This window comes from Cricetulus griseus, assembly GCF_003668045.3.
Source record: "Cricetulus griseus strain 17A/GY chromosome 1 unlocalized genomic scaffold, alternate assembly CriGri-PICRH-1.0 chr1_1, whole genome shotgun sequence".
Lineage (NCBI taxonomy): Eukaryota > Metazoa > Chordata > Mammalia > Rodentia > Cricetidae > Cricetulus > Cricetulus griseus.
The window spans coordinates 3,415,669-3,432,946 of NW_023276807.1; positions in this window are offsets into that span (position 1 = coordinate 3,415,669).

The following is a 17,278-nucleotide window of genomic DNA, read 5'->3' on the forward strand; positions in this document are numbered from 1 at the left end:
TAGGTTGGCTGTTGACATGTAGAGCGTGGGAGTGGTCCTATATGTACTTGTCACAGGACAATTTCCTTATGTAGCATCCACAATGCAACATATGCACAGACTCATTACCAACACACAGTATCCCATTCCCTACCACACCTGTCAAAGGCCTGTCACGAAATCATTGTACAGTTACTCATGAAACCCAGGCAACAAAGGATAACAATTTGTCAGCTCCTGGAAAGAAGATGTCTCGGTGAAATTAAAGATCATGGAGAACCTATGAGTAAAGAAATCCTCCCCAGTGTCATAGAGACTATGTGCAGCATTGGCTATACCTGTGAAGAGATTGTGTCATCCCTTAGACACTGGCAACCAAATAATAAAATAACAGCAACATTCAATATTTTGAAACACAAATTTAGCCATGGGGATAGTCATCAGCCAAATGGGAAGCTGTGGTTAAACAGCATCCATGTAGGTGCTCTTTACACCCTTATCCCCTTGAAGAGGGCCACCAATGAACCAGCATTTCCAACCTTTAGACAAGCTGGGAAGGGTGACATTAGGGAGGATGGTGAGGAAGGAAGAGGCAAGAGATGCCAAAGCTGTAACATGTTTATCAAATACTCCTGCTTGGGTCTGATGTCCAGTTCAGATGAAGAAGTTCCTGAAGGAAGTGTCCTGAAGGCTAATGTTATTCACCGTGTGACTGGGGACACTGCAATAAACATGAATTCTGTGGACAGACTGCCTGGTGATCTCTCATGTGAATCAGTCCTGGATGGAACACCTACCAGTATTCTCAACATGGACTTCTCAACAGAGCAACCATCCTTGCGACCCACCATGCACAATGCCCAGCTCTGGTTTGGACCCTCAACCTGTGGATTCAGGCCATTCAGGGCCTGGAAGATGATAAGGAAATTAATTTCCCATGCCCTCAGAGCACTGTGCTTAGTTTCTGAAGCAATTCATGATGAGTCCTCCACCCTCCTGTAAGCATAAAAAAAAAGAGAGAGAGTACAATATAGTCCATAAGAGACAGATTGGATTTGACGACCAAGATGTTCTCCTCTACTGTATTTTGACTATGTTATTTTAAAAAATAACCCTTTGATAATGACAAGAATCTACAAGAAGACCCCCATCTATGATTCCTAGTAATAGTGGAGATGAAACCTGAACTGGCCTACCCTTGTAGTCAGATTGATGAATACCCCAACAATCATCATAGATCCATCATCCTGTAATTGATAGAAACAGATGCAGAGATCCATACTAAGCTCCATGCCAAGCTCCAGGAATCCAGTCTAAGAGAGGGTAGGGCATGTATGAGCCAGGTAGTTCAACATCATGAAGGAGAAATCTACACACACAGCTGAACTAAGCTAGTGGAAACTCATGAACACTAGACCAAGAGGTTTTCACATGCCACAGGTCCAAACTAGGCCATCGGTATGTGGAAAACTGTTGTGAAAGGTGGACTACCTGAGGATCCCTGGCAGTAGGACCAGGATCTAAGCTTGATAGATGAACTAGCTTGTTGGAGCCCATTCCCTATGGTGGAATGGCATGCTCAGCCTTAATGCAGGGGATGTGGGCTTGGTACCACCCCATCTTAATGTGCTAGACTTTCTTGACTCCTCATGGCAGTCCTTACCTTTGAGGAGCAGTGGACTCAGGGAGTCAAGTGGGTGAGGTAATGTGGGGGCAGGAGGGAAAACTGATTTGGAATGTAAAATAAAAATTAAAACAATTAACAAGTTATAAAAATGTAGCATTGTCTGACAATGCCTTAATAACGATCTTCAGCATGAGTTCCTATATCTACCTTTCATCTGGCATCATCTCTGCCATCCTACTGATAAACAAGCACTATGAGTCTCCACAGCTGAGCTTTATGCAGCACATACCTGAGCCAAGAAATGCCAAGCCAGAGCTGCTCAGGGACAACTGAGTCTGTGGGACTGCTCACAGACCTGAATTCCCTGGGATTAAACACACACAGATACTCAAGGCCCCAGTCCCAGTCCTGCCTCCATCCACAAGAAGAGGAGAGACATCAGAGAACTGGATCTGTTTGCATCTACCAGAAGGGAACCTTGGTTCCATACCAACCAGAAAGGAGGAGACTCCTTCTACACCAACAGGAAGAAAGGATGGGAAGTAGACAATATAAAAATACATTCAATAACAGACAAAAAAACATTACAACACCAGAATCTAGGGAAACTACACCAGCAAGACCTGAACAATACAGATGAAGCAGAATAGAATGCCCTTTAAAACATCTTCATGAACATGATAGAGGTCATCAAAGAGGATATGAAATAATCCCTTAAGAAATGGAAGAAGAAAACAAACCAAAAATACAAGAAATCAATAAATCTTGTAAGGAAATAGTTCAAGAACTAAAAATTGATATAGAGACAATAAAGAAAGCACAATCTGAGGGAATTCTGTAATAGAAAAGCTGGGTAAATGATCAGGAACTAAAGATACAAGCATAACCAACAGAATACAAGAGATAGAAGAGAGAAGCTCAAGAGTTGAAGACACTCTAGGAGAAATAGACTCATCGACCAAAGAAAATCTTACGTCCAACATATCACTAATCCAAAATATCCAGAAAATATGGGACACTGTGAAAAGAGAAAACCTAAGAATGATAGGTATAGAAGAAGGTGAAAAACACAACTCAAAGGTGCAGAAAACATATTCAACAAAAGCATGGAAGGAAAGTTTCCCAATTTAAACAAAGACATGGCAATGAAAATACAAGACATCTACAGAACCCCAATAGAGTAGACTGCCAAAAAGGTCTCCTCCCATATAATAATCAAAACCCCAACCATACAGAATAAAGAAAGAATATGAAGAGCTGCAAAGGAAAAAGGTCAAATAACATATAAAGGCAAACCTATCAGAATTACACCTGACTTTTCCATGGAAACTCTGAAAGCCAAAACATCTTGGACAGATATTCTACATACACTAAGAGACCATGGATGCCAGCCCAGACTCCTGTAGCCAGCAAAGCTTTCAATAAATACAGAGGGAGAATAAAAGATATTCCATGAAACAATCAGATTAAAACAACAAATATCCAACAATAAAGCCCTACAGAAAGTTCTGGAATGAAAACTACAAGCCAAGGAAGTTCACAACAAACAGAAAAATATAGGCACTAGATAATCCCAGTCTACCAACAGCCAAAAGAAAAATGGGGTGGACATGCACATACCACCCCACAAATCCTAAACAAACAAAACTGAACGATCAATGGTCATTAATATCCCTCAATATTAATGGTCTTAAATTGCCCATAATAAGACACAGGGTAGCAGAAGAGATAAGAAGACACAATCCATCCTTCTGCTGCATACAACAAATACACCTCAACTTCACAGTACCTAAGAGTTAAGGTTTAGGAAAAGATTTTTCAATCATATGAACCTAAGAAAGAAGCTGGGGTAGCAATCCTAATATCCAACAATTTAGACTTGAGGCTAACTAAGATCAATGAAAAGAGTTGGAGGAGGTCAATTCCTACACATCACAGGAGAAATGCATCAGGACGAAATCTCAATTCTAAACATAAATGCCCCAAATACAGAGGCATCCATGTTCATAAAAGAAACTTCACTAAAACTCAAGTCACACATAAAACCTCACACAGTTATAGTGGGAGACTTCAACCTACTACTCTCACCAGTAGACAGGAACACCAGACAGAAACTCAACAAAGAAAAAAAGGAACTAAGAGAAGTCATGGCCCAATTTGGTTTAACATACATCCATAGCACATTCCATTTAAATATGAAATAATATAAATTCTTCTAAGCACCACATGGAGCCTTCTCTAAAATCGACCACATACTGGGAAACACAGCAAACATCAGTAGGTAAAAAAACTTAAAATAACCCCTGTATCTTATCAGACCACCATGCTTTAAAGTTAGAATTCAACAACATCACAAATTGCAGAAAACTTACAAACTGATGGAAATTGAATAACACACAATTGTCCCATTCTTGGGTTGAGGAAGAAATAAAAGAAATTAAATATTTCCTAGAATACAATGAGAATGTGGACAAACATACCCAAACATATGGGAAACTTTGCAAGCAGTGCTAAGAGGAAAGTTCATAGCACGAAGTGCCCACATGACGAAACTGGAGAATAGTCACGTTAGAGAATTAACAGCATAACTGAAAGCTCCCTTAAACAAAGAAGTCAACACACCCCGGAGGTGTAGATGCCAGGAAATAAATTGAGGGCTGAAATCAATAAAGTGGAAACTAGGAGAACAATACAAAGAATAAATATAATGAAGAGTTGGTTCTTTGAGAAAATCTAGAATATAAACAAACCTTTATTCAAACTTACCAAACCGCAGAGAGTGAGCATGCATATTAATAATATCAGGAAGGAAACTGGGGACATGACAAGAGACACAGAAGAAATCCTGAGAATCCTCAGGTCATACTTCAAAAACCTGTATTCCTCAAAACTTTTAAATCTAATGGAAATAGACAATTTTTTTGGATAGATTTCACTTACCAAAATTAAATCAAGAACAGATAAGCAATTTAAATAGACCTATAACTCCTAGTGAAATAGAAGCATTCATCAAAATTCTCTTTCCCAAAATAAAGCCGAGGCCCAGATGTCTTCAATGCAGAATTCTACCATACATTCAAAGAACCGCCAATACCAATTTTCCTCTAAGTATTCCTCACAATAGAAGCAGAAGGGCCATTGCCAAAGTCTTCTTACTAAGATTCAATATCCTTGGTACCCAAGCCACACAAAGACACAACTAAGGAAGGGAACGACAGACCAATATCCTTCATGAACATTGATGCAAAATATTCAATAAAATACTGGCAAATCCAATCTAATCGTGCGAGAGACCGCTGGAACCTGCTGCATCTCTATGGCAAGATAGAAACCTAGTGCAATAGAAACTCTCAGGAATCTTCGAGGGTGACCCTATCTAAGACACTGAACAATGGGGATATAGAGCCTGAACTGGTAATCTTCTGCTACTTGGCAAGACTTCTACTGGGCAGATTCAGACATCAAACCAGCCAGGAAGCCTTCAACCTACAATTTTTCCTGCTTACAAGACGTGCTGTGGGAAAGGTGACAACGAAATAGTGGGACTGGCTACCAATGACTGTTCCTGCTTGAGAACCATATCATGAGAGTGAACCCACCCCTGACACTGCCTGGAGGGCCAAGAATGAGATGCTGAATAAATAGGTCATAGACCTTCAATAGAGACAAACACAACTGGGAAATGTAAATGAAATGATTCCAAATGATATTCTGCTAATTTCATAGACTGGAGCCTAGCAAAATTGTCATCATAGGGTCTTCAACCAACAACTGATGGAAACTGATGGAGAGACCCACAGTCACAAATTAGAACTATGGAGTCCTGCAGAACACAGGGAAGAAGAATCATAGCAGCCTTAGGGGTCTAGGACAATGGAAGAAAATCCACAAAATGAAATATCCAGGTCCCAAAGGGGCTCACAGAGAATGAACTCAAAACCAGAGAGCCTGCATGTGATTGGCCTAGGCTCTCTGCATATATGTTACACTTGTGTATCCTGGTCTTCACTTTGGACACCTGTCCCTGGGAACAGGGGCTGTTTCTGATTCTGTTGACTGTTTTGGGACCATTTCCTCCTACCAGGTTGCCTTGGCCAGCCTTAATAGGAGAAGAGGTGCCTTGTCTCAATGAAACTTCGTATTCCAGATCTGGCTGATATCCGTGGGATGCCTGACATTTTCTGAAGAGAAATGCATTAGTGTATTGGGGAGCATGGAGGGGACTGAAAGGAGATGGGAATCTGTGATATGGATGTAAAAATAAGTAAATAAACACACGTATACTCATGCGTCACACACACATAAAAGCACACAAACATGACTTGGTTTCAGGTCCTGTTAGGCACCCCTCACTTATTGGCAAGCACTGCCTATACACTGACACACATATGACCATATGGGATGCCCTATGTTTTCTTTCACTTAGAGAAAAAAAAAACCTTCTAAGTAAATACCATGTAGTACATCCTATTTTAAAAAGGCCCCATCCATACCTGTGTGTCAGGCCACCCTCAGTAACAACTCCCCTAAAGCAAAGCTCCATATACACACATGTCTAGGTGTAACAGTATGTTAGGTATACCCTCCGTTATTGCCCATGCCACACATAATATATGCATGTAGGGATAATGTTAGCTCATGCTGGATGTTCTGTACCTTACAACCCAAATCCACAGAAACACACAGACACGCACATGCAGAGGAATACTTGCCAGGTCCTGCCTTTCCCCCCTACTTCCAGGCAAACTCTCCAAACACATAAATAGGTAGGTGTCAGGTTCAACTAGGTATCCTCTTCCCTATGTTCAAATCAACACCAAGGGTTAAATGTTAGGGCCTGCTGATATTCCAATTTTGAATGGCCAATTGGATTACACCATTTCCATGCATGCCTTACAGTGCTTTGATGATATTCTCCTGCACAATTTCATCCTTCCAGCATATCTTTGTGAATGGTACTATGGCTTCAGCAAAAGCTCAGTTTCCTGCTTCCTCATGACCTAGACAGCACAAATGATGTCTTATTTCTGTTTGTGGACCTGCTTTGTGTCATTTAAAACTATATCCAGTTCTTGCTAATTTTCTTATAACACCAGGATTCACTAGTCACTGTGCTTCTTATTGTCTCTTCTTTAGACTCTCTTTATATGCTAAAGTTCAATTTGTTTACTTTGAAGTATTTGCTGTCTCAGGGTGAGGTCATTTTTATTTTGAATGAAGTGATCTGTGGTGTGTTGCTGAAATGGATGTATCAAAGACTCTCATTAATGACATTCTCATCTATATTTATGGAGGAAAGCAGTTTATACTTTATTTATGTGCTTATTTGCTTGCAGTCTCAGGGTAATACTGGCACAGGGATCAGTTTGGAGACATTCCTTTCCTCTCTCTTTCAGGAAGTATTTACTGTAACCTGGTGTTTCTCTTAGGTTTCTATTGTTGCAACAAAACACCCTGACCAACAAGAAAGTTCAGAAGGAAAGGGTTTTTCAGCTTACTCTTCCAAGATTGCTGTTTGTCTCTAAAGGAAGTCATGACAGGAACTCAAATAGAGCTGGTTCCTTGAGGCAGGAGCTGATTTAGAACCCAAGGAAGGGTGCTGATTACTGGCTTCATCAGCCTATTTTAGTGTAGAACCCAGGATAGAAGTCCAAGTAGGTAGAGAACCAGTCGCAATGGGCTGTGTCCTGCTACATTGATGACCTATTTGAAAATGCCTAACAGCTGTATATCATGACTCCATTGTCTCAACTGAGGTCTGTTCCTGTCTAAAGACTCTAGCTTGTGTCGGGTTGTGACACAAATCCCTCCAGTATGGTGTTCTTTCTTCTCCAAAGATTTGATAGATTCACGGGATCCAAGACAACAGGGCACAACCTCGTTTGGAGTCATTTTGGTAGCAGGCATGTTTGTTGCTTATGCCTCAGGTATTGAAGTGTTTTACTTTTATCTGATTTCAATTTTCACACATATTTAGGAAGTCCTTTCATACTTTGAAATGTCCTATGGTTCAATAGTTGAAACCACCTCCGAGAAAGACCCTCTGGATTATAAGTGGTGTAGGATTTAACCTTTTCTTTCTATGTATTTAATTTATATCCTGGTCTCTTGATCTTTTGGCCAGGGTTTTTCATCTTGTTACATTCATGACAATGACCTCCTCATGGCTTCTTTTAACCCAGGATTGTCCTTTCCATGTACACATCAGTGATTCCAGTTTTGAATATTGCGATGATTTCTCCTGTAGTGCTTTGACTTTGGGACTACTAGTGTTTGGATGTCATTGAACTACATCATTTGTTGCTTTGGGCTTTGTGCAATTTCCTAGTAGACAATTCACAGCAGAAATCCTCCATCCAGAAATTGCTTTCACTTTTGTTTCTAGCATTGTTTTCCCCAGGAATTGCCAACAAGATAAATTGCTTGTAATGCATGTGAGCATCATGTTCAGTCCATTTGAAGAGGACATCATTAAAACAGATTTCATAATCTTAAAATTTCTAGGATTTGGTACATTTGGGGAGGTGATGCTTGCCTACCAGCTCCCTTCAATTACATGTGTCACTGTCAAGATACTGGAGAAAAATCACAATGCTGTGGTTGCCATCAACTGTGAAGTAGAGTTCCTTCAGTCTTTGGAACACAGAAACATAGTTCAAGTTTTTCATGTCATTGACACACTGAAAATGACTTATGTGGTCATGGAGTATATTGCATGAAAGGACTTGGAGAGGTTCCTTAGAGACATTGGATACCTAAAGGAGGAGAAATCTAGACCAATATTCCAACAGGTCATGACAGCAGTACAGTTTCTCCACAAAGACACATTGAACATCGAGACATTAAATTGGAAAATATCCTTTTTGACAGAGCAGGAAAGTTCATGATTTGTGAATTTGGAACAGCAATTCAGGTCAAAGAGGGCCACATGTTGAAAAGTTTCTGTGGCTCCTTGTATTATTTGGCTCCAGAAATCATGGCAAGGAAAACCAATGAGAGGCTAGCAGTTGATATGTGGAGCTTGGGAGTGGTCCTATATGTACTGGTGACAAGACAATATCCATATTTTGAAACCAAAGCTCATGCTTTGTACAGGCTCCTCACCAGCACAAAGTTTGCCATTTTCTACCACTTGTCAAAACCCTGTCATATCATCATTGCCCAATTACTAAAGGTCAACCCCCCTGCACAGGATAATAATATGTCAGCTCCTGGAAAGAAAATGGCTGAGCCATAATGAAGAGCATGCAGAACCTGCAAGTAAAGAAATCCTTGACAGGGTTATAGTGACTATGAAAACAATTGGCTATACCTGTGAAGAGATTATGTCATCACTAAGACACGGGCAACCATATAATAAAATAAAAGCAACTTTCAATATTCTGAAACACAAGTTGACCTGTGAGGACAGTCATCATCAAAATGAGAAGCCCTGGTTGATCAGCAGACATGTTGGTGCTCTACAACCACTTCTCCCCTTGAAGAGGAGAGCCAGTGAACCAGCCTTTCCACCAATTATAGAAACAGGGAAGTGTCGCCTTCAGTAGGATGCTATGAGAGAAAAAGGAAGGAGATGCTGAATTTGTATCATGGTCAATAAATGCTACTGCCTTGAACTGAAGCCCAGATCTGATGAAATATTCCCAGAGGTGGTGTCCTTATGGCTAATGTCACAAACTGTGCCTCTGGGGACATTGCTGTCAACATGATTTCTGTGGACAACCTGCCAGGTGATCTCTCCTCATGGGAGTCAACCATGGATGTAATACCCACCGAGTGTCTGAACAAGGACTTCTCCACAAAGCAAACATCCATGGGGCCAACATGTCCAAAGACCAGTACCAGTTTGAACACACAACCTCTGGATACATCCCATTCAGGGCCTAGAACCTGAAACATAAAATGTCCTATGCACTGAGGTCACTGTGATATGCTCCTCCACAACTTCATGGTGAGTGCTGGATACTCTTGTAAGCTACAAAGAAAAGAGAGGACTGTGCAGTTAATAAGACACCCATTTGCTTTGCCCAGACAGATATTCGCTTCAAATGTATCTTGTCTATAATATATTAATAAATATCCCATACTTAATGTAAAAGGTACCACTCAGAGGGCACCTGCTTGGTTTCTCTCCCCTATAGTCAAAGCCACACACAAACAAACACTTGAATACATGGACACATACATTTTATTTTCAGAGTTTGCCAGCTGTAACACCATAAAGTCCCAGCCTTCCACATGTATATGCTTCAGGACCTGTTTAGTATCACATTCTTTTACCATGAAGCACCACTTATACATATACGTATTTGTCATGTCTTGCTAGGTATTCCCTTCCCTACATCCAAAGCAACACACTGCATCTATTCTAGCCTCTCCTGACTGCTCTCTCATTCTCTATAAAACACACACACACACACACACACACACACACACACACACACACACACACACACACACTCATAAACTCACTAAAAACCTCACACAAAATGATAGGTGAGAAGACGCATTAGTCATGCCCTAACTTACAGAGAGAGTACCATATATACTTTGGTTACTGTGCCAGCTAGGTAGCCTCTTTTTCAATCAAATCTACATTTAAGGCTCTGGTACATGACCCTTCTCCATCAACTTAAAGCCAACTTACGTATATTAAATTAGCTGTTACAACCTTCCACATAACATCTGTTTTCTTTATAGTTTCTGAATTCATATAGGGCAAGTGTCAAGTCCATCTTCTATTTTACTCTGGTTAAGCTCCACAAACACATGGATGACTAGGTGTTACGGCGAGCACAGGAGTCCCTCAACTACATCCAAAAAACTACTATGGCACAATAAGGTAGATGTCAGGTCCTACTGTGTATCTACTTCTCAAGAGCTGCAAACCCCATAACCAGATATGTTCCAGCTCCTACTAGGTACCAACTTTTCTATAACAAAAACACATATGAAGAGATGCTAATTAACATACATGGTACCTTAATTATAAATTCTACTGCCAAGAAGATACACCATTACTGCTTGAAAGGAAACCATTTAATCGGATGGTTTACAGAACCAGATGTTTAGTCTAGTATCATCATGCCAAGACATGGTGGCATGAGGACAGACAAGGTGCTGAAGAAGGAGCTGAGAGTGGGTAAGTGTCACTTCTGGATCCTGCATCCACTGGAAGTAGTGTAGACACTGAGCATGCCATAAGCACATATGTGACATAAAAGGCCACATCCATAATGACACACTTCCTCCAACATGAGCACACCTACTCCAACAAAGCCATGCATCTGCTACTAATTGGGGTATTGTACCCAATGCTAGCTTCACATACAGAGATTCATGCAATGGCTTCTATATGCCATCATTCATGGAAACCCCTGACATAACTGTCCTAAGTTGATTTTCTTAGTTGAGAAGGAAGCATCCATAATGCCGGTTTTTTTTCCAACTGTGGACACTAAAGCCACTACCCTGTAGCAGAAGCCAACAATTTCTACTACTTGCTGAGGCTGGAACATGATCCTCTTTTTGAATTACTTCTTAACCAGCTTCCTGTTTTCCATAATTTAGTTCACTGTCTGACCTTGGCAGTTCTGTAATTTACTCAGTAGACAAGGCTTGCTTAAAACTCACAGTTAAACCAGCCTCTGCTTTACTAGAATTGGGATTGAATGTGTACAATATTACAGCAAGTTCTCAGATTTTAACTCCTATTCACAACTTGAACCTTAACTGCGTGGGTCTTGCCCTGAGGTGACCAATCCCTTTATCCCATGCCTTCATGTTTTTATCTCCTTAAATAGAGGTTTTAACTCCAGTCCACTTACTGGTGCTCTTGATCTACATAAATTCTTCTCCATCAAGTATTTTTCTTGCTCAGATTGCTCCTTTTCATCACAAATTTTCATTAGACTTTTCACTAATATTGGCATGGCTGAGTCAATACTACACTGTTTTGAGATTTCTTTTGCCAAAGGGATTACTCCTCATCCCCACAGTTTAGTTTCAGGTGGACTCTTCAGTCAAGGGCAAACAGCATGCATGGTCCTCACCAAAATATCATCAGAATTATCTCTAGGCCACATATTCATATTCTTCTTCTCTGAAACCTCTTGATCCAGGCACCACACAGATTGAATCAAACTCAGCACCACTGTCTTTCTTGCTTCTCCTAGTATGGCCCATAAGCAGCACTTAAAGTTTTCAAGTGCTGGATCTATATTCTTTAAGCAAATGCAGGATCTGACTCTCATATCAAGGTCAATAGTAGCCCGGAATTCATCGGCATAAGAAATTTTTCTAAACACAACACAATTAGCAAACATACATACATCAAGCATTAACAAATTGAACCTCATGCAACTGAGAAGTCTTATCCCAGCAAAGGACATGGTTATTCAGACAATTTCCATACTATAGATTGGTACAAACTTTTCGCTAACTACAGATACAACAGAAGGATAATTTTCACAGTGTACAAAGAATTCAATAACTAGATATCAGAAACACAGTATACTACAAAAATGAGGAACACCCTCAATTGAGAATTTTCAAGAGGAAACACAAATGAATGTGAAATACTAAAGGAAATGTTCTGCAGTCCTGCATGATTAGTGGAAGCCCCAATCAGGCTGAGAAACTCACGTGGGTGGAATCAGGGTCCAGATACAGTGCTTTGAGTCCATCTGCCCCACAACTTCCCCATATCTACAAGCTGCTGGAGCATATGGAGAAGATGCTTCTGGGGAACCATAGGATCCCCTAAATAGTGCATTTCCTGCAAGTCCCTGACTTGCAGATGTTGTAGCTTTAATCAGCACTCCTTGCCCTGCTGGGAGACTCATTAAGTAGAGTGGGGTAGAGGTGGGGTGAAGTGGTACTTTGGTGCTTCCTGCAGGCTCCATAAATACAGATAGGGACTGACAAGTCTTGGAGAGGCCATCACCAGGGTTAAGTTAGGTGAGTGGCAGCCTGGAACTCACATGGAACATTCAACAACCCCTCCAAGACTTGACTGGCCACAGGATTTCCCTGACCTTGGGCAACAGAAAGATATCCCAAATATATTCCAGTGATGCTCTAGTATTTCTGTTTAAAATAAAACAAAAATTGTGGAGTGATGGTTTCTCACGCCTTTATTCCAAGCATTCTTGAGGTATAGGCACTCAGAATTCTGTAATGTCACCGTCAATTTTAATTTCAAATATAGCACCAGTATAAGCAAAGCTAATAAACAGAAAACAACTCTCAAAAAAAAAAAAAAAACCAAAAGCAGAAAAATAAACAAACAAAAAACCAGGAAGACAGAAATAAAAAATTGGAAATAAAGCCAAAGGAAAATAGGAAACAGTCTCATGATTAATTACATTGAAAACTGGCATGCAAAACTCAATGGGCAGAATAATATACTGTGCGATTAGGGTAGGGGCTGGAAAGATGGCTCAGAGGTTAATAGCACTCACTGTTCTTCCACTGTTACCCAGTTCAATTCCCAGCAACCACATGGTGGCTCACAACCATATGTTATGAGATCAGGTGCCCTCTTGTGGTGTGCAGATATACATTGAAGCAGAGTGTTGTATACATAATAAATAAATAAAATCTTTTTAAAAAGAAGTGAGTGGCCAGGCAATGGTGGAGAATGCCTTTAATCCCAGCTCAGAAGGCAGAGGCAGGCAGATCTTCTGTGAGTTCCAGGCCAGCATGGTCTCCAGAGGGAGTTCCTGGATAGGCTCCAAAGCTACACAGAGAAACCCTGTCTCAAAAACAACAACAACAACAACAAAAAACAACAAAAAGAATTAAAGAAAGTAAGTAAGTAAGAAAGAAAGAAAAAAAGAAAGAAAGAAAAAGAACTGAGTGGAAGCTGAAAATCTCACCTCTTTAAATTAACTCAGGATGCTCACCACAACTTCAAAGACAGACGGTACCTAAGAATGAAAAGTTGGGGAAAGATTTTTCAATCAAATGGACCCACGAAAAAAGCAGGGTAACAATCCTAATATCCAGCAAATTGGACTTTAAACTAAAATCATTCAAAAGAGAAGAAGAAGGTCACTTCCTACTTAACACAAGAGAAATCCATCAGGATGAAATCTCAATTCTGAACATTTATGCCCCAAACACAAGTCATGCTCGTTTGTAAAAGAAACATTAATAAAACTCAAATCCCACATAAAACTGCACACACTAATAGTGGGAGACTTCAATACCCCACTCTTTATCTTCAACACAGCTAAGTTAAGACCATCAAAATTCCCTGTGCACTGGTAGTAATTTGATAATTGATACAAATTTCCCCCTTACACTCCAATCAACTTGTCTAGGATTTCTCTAAAGTCTTTCAAAATATTTATCTAATTGATACAAGTAGCACTAGGGTTTTAAAAAGTGTGTGTGTGTGTGTGTGTGTGTGTGTGTGTGTGTGTGTGTGTGTGTGTGTGTGTGTTTGTACATTTTTCCTTACCTTGCAAGTTCTCACGACTTCACAGCACAAAAAAAAAAAAAAAGAATCCCACTCTAATGACATTTCTTCCTGTTTATTGTACACAACTGCAACAGGGGATTGATCACCAAGGAACTATAAGCCATCTGTTCTGTGAACTAGAATAGGCTTATAGAAAGTATGTTGACATGTAGCCTTGAACCTGCTTCCACCTTCATCCCCCATCACATGGCAAAGGAGGGTCACCCTAGCCAAATGCTTATCAAACAAGCATGAGGACCTGAGTTTTCAGATCCCCAGAGACCATATTAAATCCTGGCATTGAAGTTTGGTGTGCCTATAATCCCAGCTCTGTGGAGATAAACACAAACTCTTCATGTTCTCTGTGAAGATAATCCTAATGGACAAGACCTAGGTTCCAGAAGAAATATAAAAAACAGTGACCGAGGAATACACTTGATACTGATCTTGGCTCTACTACCATTTAAAAATTACTTGAAAGGGCTTTTGATTACAAATGAACTCAAATGTCTGTGTCTAGAAAAAGAACACACAAAAGAACAACACACCTCCACTCACACAAAATGCCACACAAATACACATACACAGGAAGGGAGTATGAACATGGGACAAAAATTTTCATCTTTCAGATATGATCCTTCTCACAATGTGTGGGGACCTAGTTAGCAAGCTTCAATAATGGGGTTTTACCAATCCCATTCTAGTGAAAACTCTGGAAGAACTGGGATTACCTTTATCATCCCTTTAGACGTGTCTGCGAAAGAGAAGTTTCTGAACCACTAAGAACAGTGCCCATAGGCCACCTGTCCTCACCCAGAATTTGGAAATTCCTTCAGAGCCTCTGGATAGCAGTTTCCTGTCCTTGACTCTGATTGAGAGGGAACAATAGATGCAGAATTGGAGTTTATGCTGCAGTCTGGCCTCATAAGGCTCTACTAGTACTCATTTGTTTTTATTTTGTGTGTGTTTTCTCTTAGTTTTTATTTGTCTTTATATATCTCTAGAACTATGTTTTAATTTTTATACTTGAGAAATACTCAAGTATCTTCATCAAAAATAGTGAAAGTAGTATATATATGACATTTCCGTCTGTTATTAATGTTTTGTATAAACATTTGGATACTCAGATGTAACTATGGGAGCCTCTTTTAGAAACTAAATGGGAAATGAACAGCCTGTTTACTTCAGTCCTGGCTTGTCTCAGTCTGTCATGGTTACTGAAGTATGTGGAGACATGTGGAATTGTTGAAAGCTCAGACAGTCAAAATGTTCCTTTGCACATGGAAATGATAGGTCACTGCCCACAGATTGTTCTCTTCTGATTTTCTATTTAAAATGTTTTGTACATCCATACATGCAAGACTGCATGCCAGTGTGTGTGTGTGTGTGTGTGTGTGTGTGTGTGTGTGTGTGTGTGTGTGTGTGTTTGTACATACAGGAGCATGTCTGAGTGTGTGAGAGTGAGGACACATGCATGTGTTTCTATGTATGAGTGAGAATATGTTTACTTATAGGTTTGTGAGACTTGCATGTGTGTATGTGCAGACAGAAGGCTCAGTTGTCCTTTTCCTCTGCAATGTGCCAGGGAATGAACACAGTGCAATGGGGCATGCTGGTACATCATTCTCTCTGTGCATGGAACTTCCATGCTAATAGAGATAATAGAGCAAAGATGGTATCTTCATTGCAATATCAGCCAGGAGATGCCCCAGGTTCCATTGTGCTGTCTCTGCCTCATACTGTCTTTGAATTAGGCATGAGGCTAACTCCTGAATAAACTGCTAAACTCTACCATTGTATGAGGATACATGAGGATCCTCTCTGGACTTGCCCTTGGACCTGATACAGCATCACGAGAAATGCATATTTCACCATGACCTTCCTATTTTTATTAATAATTCTCACATTTGGGTGTAGTGCCTATACTAGGCATATCTATCTAGAGGGTAAAGACTTGTAGCTAATATTAATAATAACATCTTACTAAGAACAAGGTTTAATCACACCATAGTTTTAAAACATCAAATCACTCTACCACAATCCTAAAACTCATAGATCAGTCTGGACTCAACAATGTAACAGAATTATAGAATAATTTCCCTTATGAACATCGATGTTAAAATTCTCAATAAAATACTTGCAAATCAAATCCAAAACACTTAAAAAGATCATCCACCACGATCAAGTAGGCTTCATCCCAAAGGTGGATGAATGTTTCAAGACACATAAATCAATAGATGTGACCTTTGAAAGACACAATCACATGATCATTTCATTAGGTGCAGAGAAGACCTTTGACAAAATCCAACCCTCTTCATGGTAAAAGTTCTGAGAGATACAGGGGACATACATAAACAGATTAAAGACAGGTTACAGCAAACCCCAAACCAACAACAACAACATAAATGGAGAGACATTCAAAACAAGTCTATTAAAATCAGTAACAAGGTTTTCCACTCTGGCTATACCTGTTCAATATAGTAGGATACAAAGTATGTTCATTTGTAGATTATATCAGTATACAAAACTGACCCTACAAATTCCACTAGGAATAACTACAGGTAATAAACACTTTCAACAAATAATCTGTATATAAATTAACTTTAAAACTTCAATAGCCCTCCTATATAAAATTGAAAGGCCAACTGAGAAAATAAAGTGAGGGAAATAGTACCATTTACAACAGCCTCAAATAATTTAAAGTAACTTGGGGGAAAACTAATCAAGCCAGTGAAAGGCATGTATGATAAACAAAACAAACCTTAAAGATATAGAAGATATCAGAAGATGGGACACTCTTCCAAGCTCATGGATCAGTAGGAAAAACTGGTCATCCTACCAAAAGCAATATGCAAATTCAAAACAACTCCCACCAAAAGTCCAAAACATTTTTTCACAGATCTTAAAAGGATAATTTTCAGCTTTATATGGAAGCAGAAAATATCTAGCATTGCTGAAAGAATCCTGAATAACAAAATAAATGTGAGAGATATCACTATTTTTTTATTTTATGTTCTATTACAGAGTTATTCATAAAAGCAGCATGTTATGGCCCCCAAAACATGCTAATCAACGTACACAAATTGAAGACAAAGACATAGAACCACACACCTATAGACACCCAATTATTGGTAAAGAAACCAGAAACACACTCTAGAAATTAGACAGCAGCTTTAGCAAACGGTACTGGTCAAACTGGATGGCTT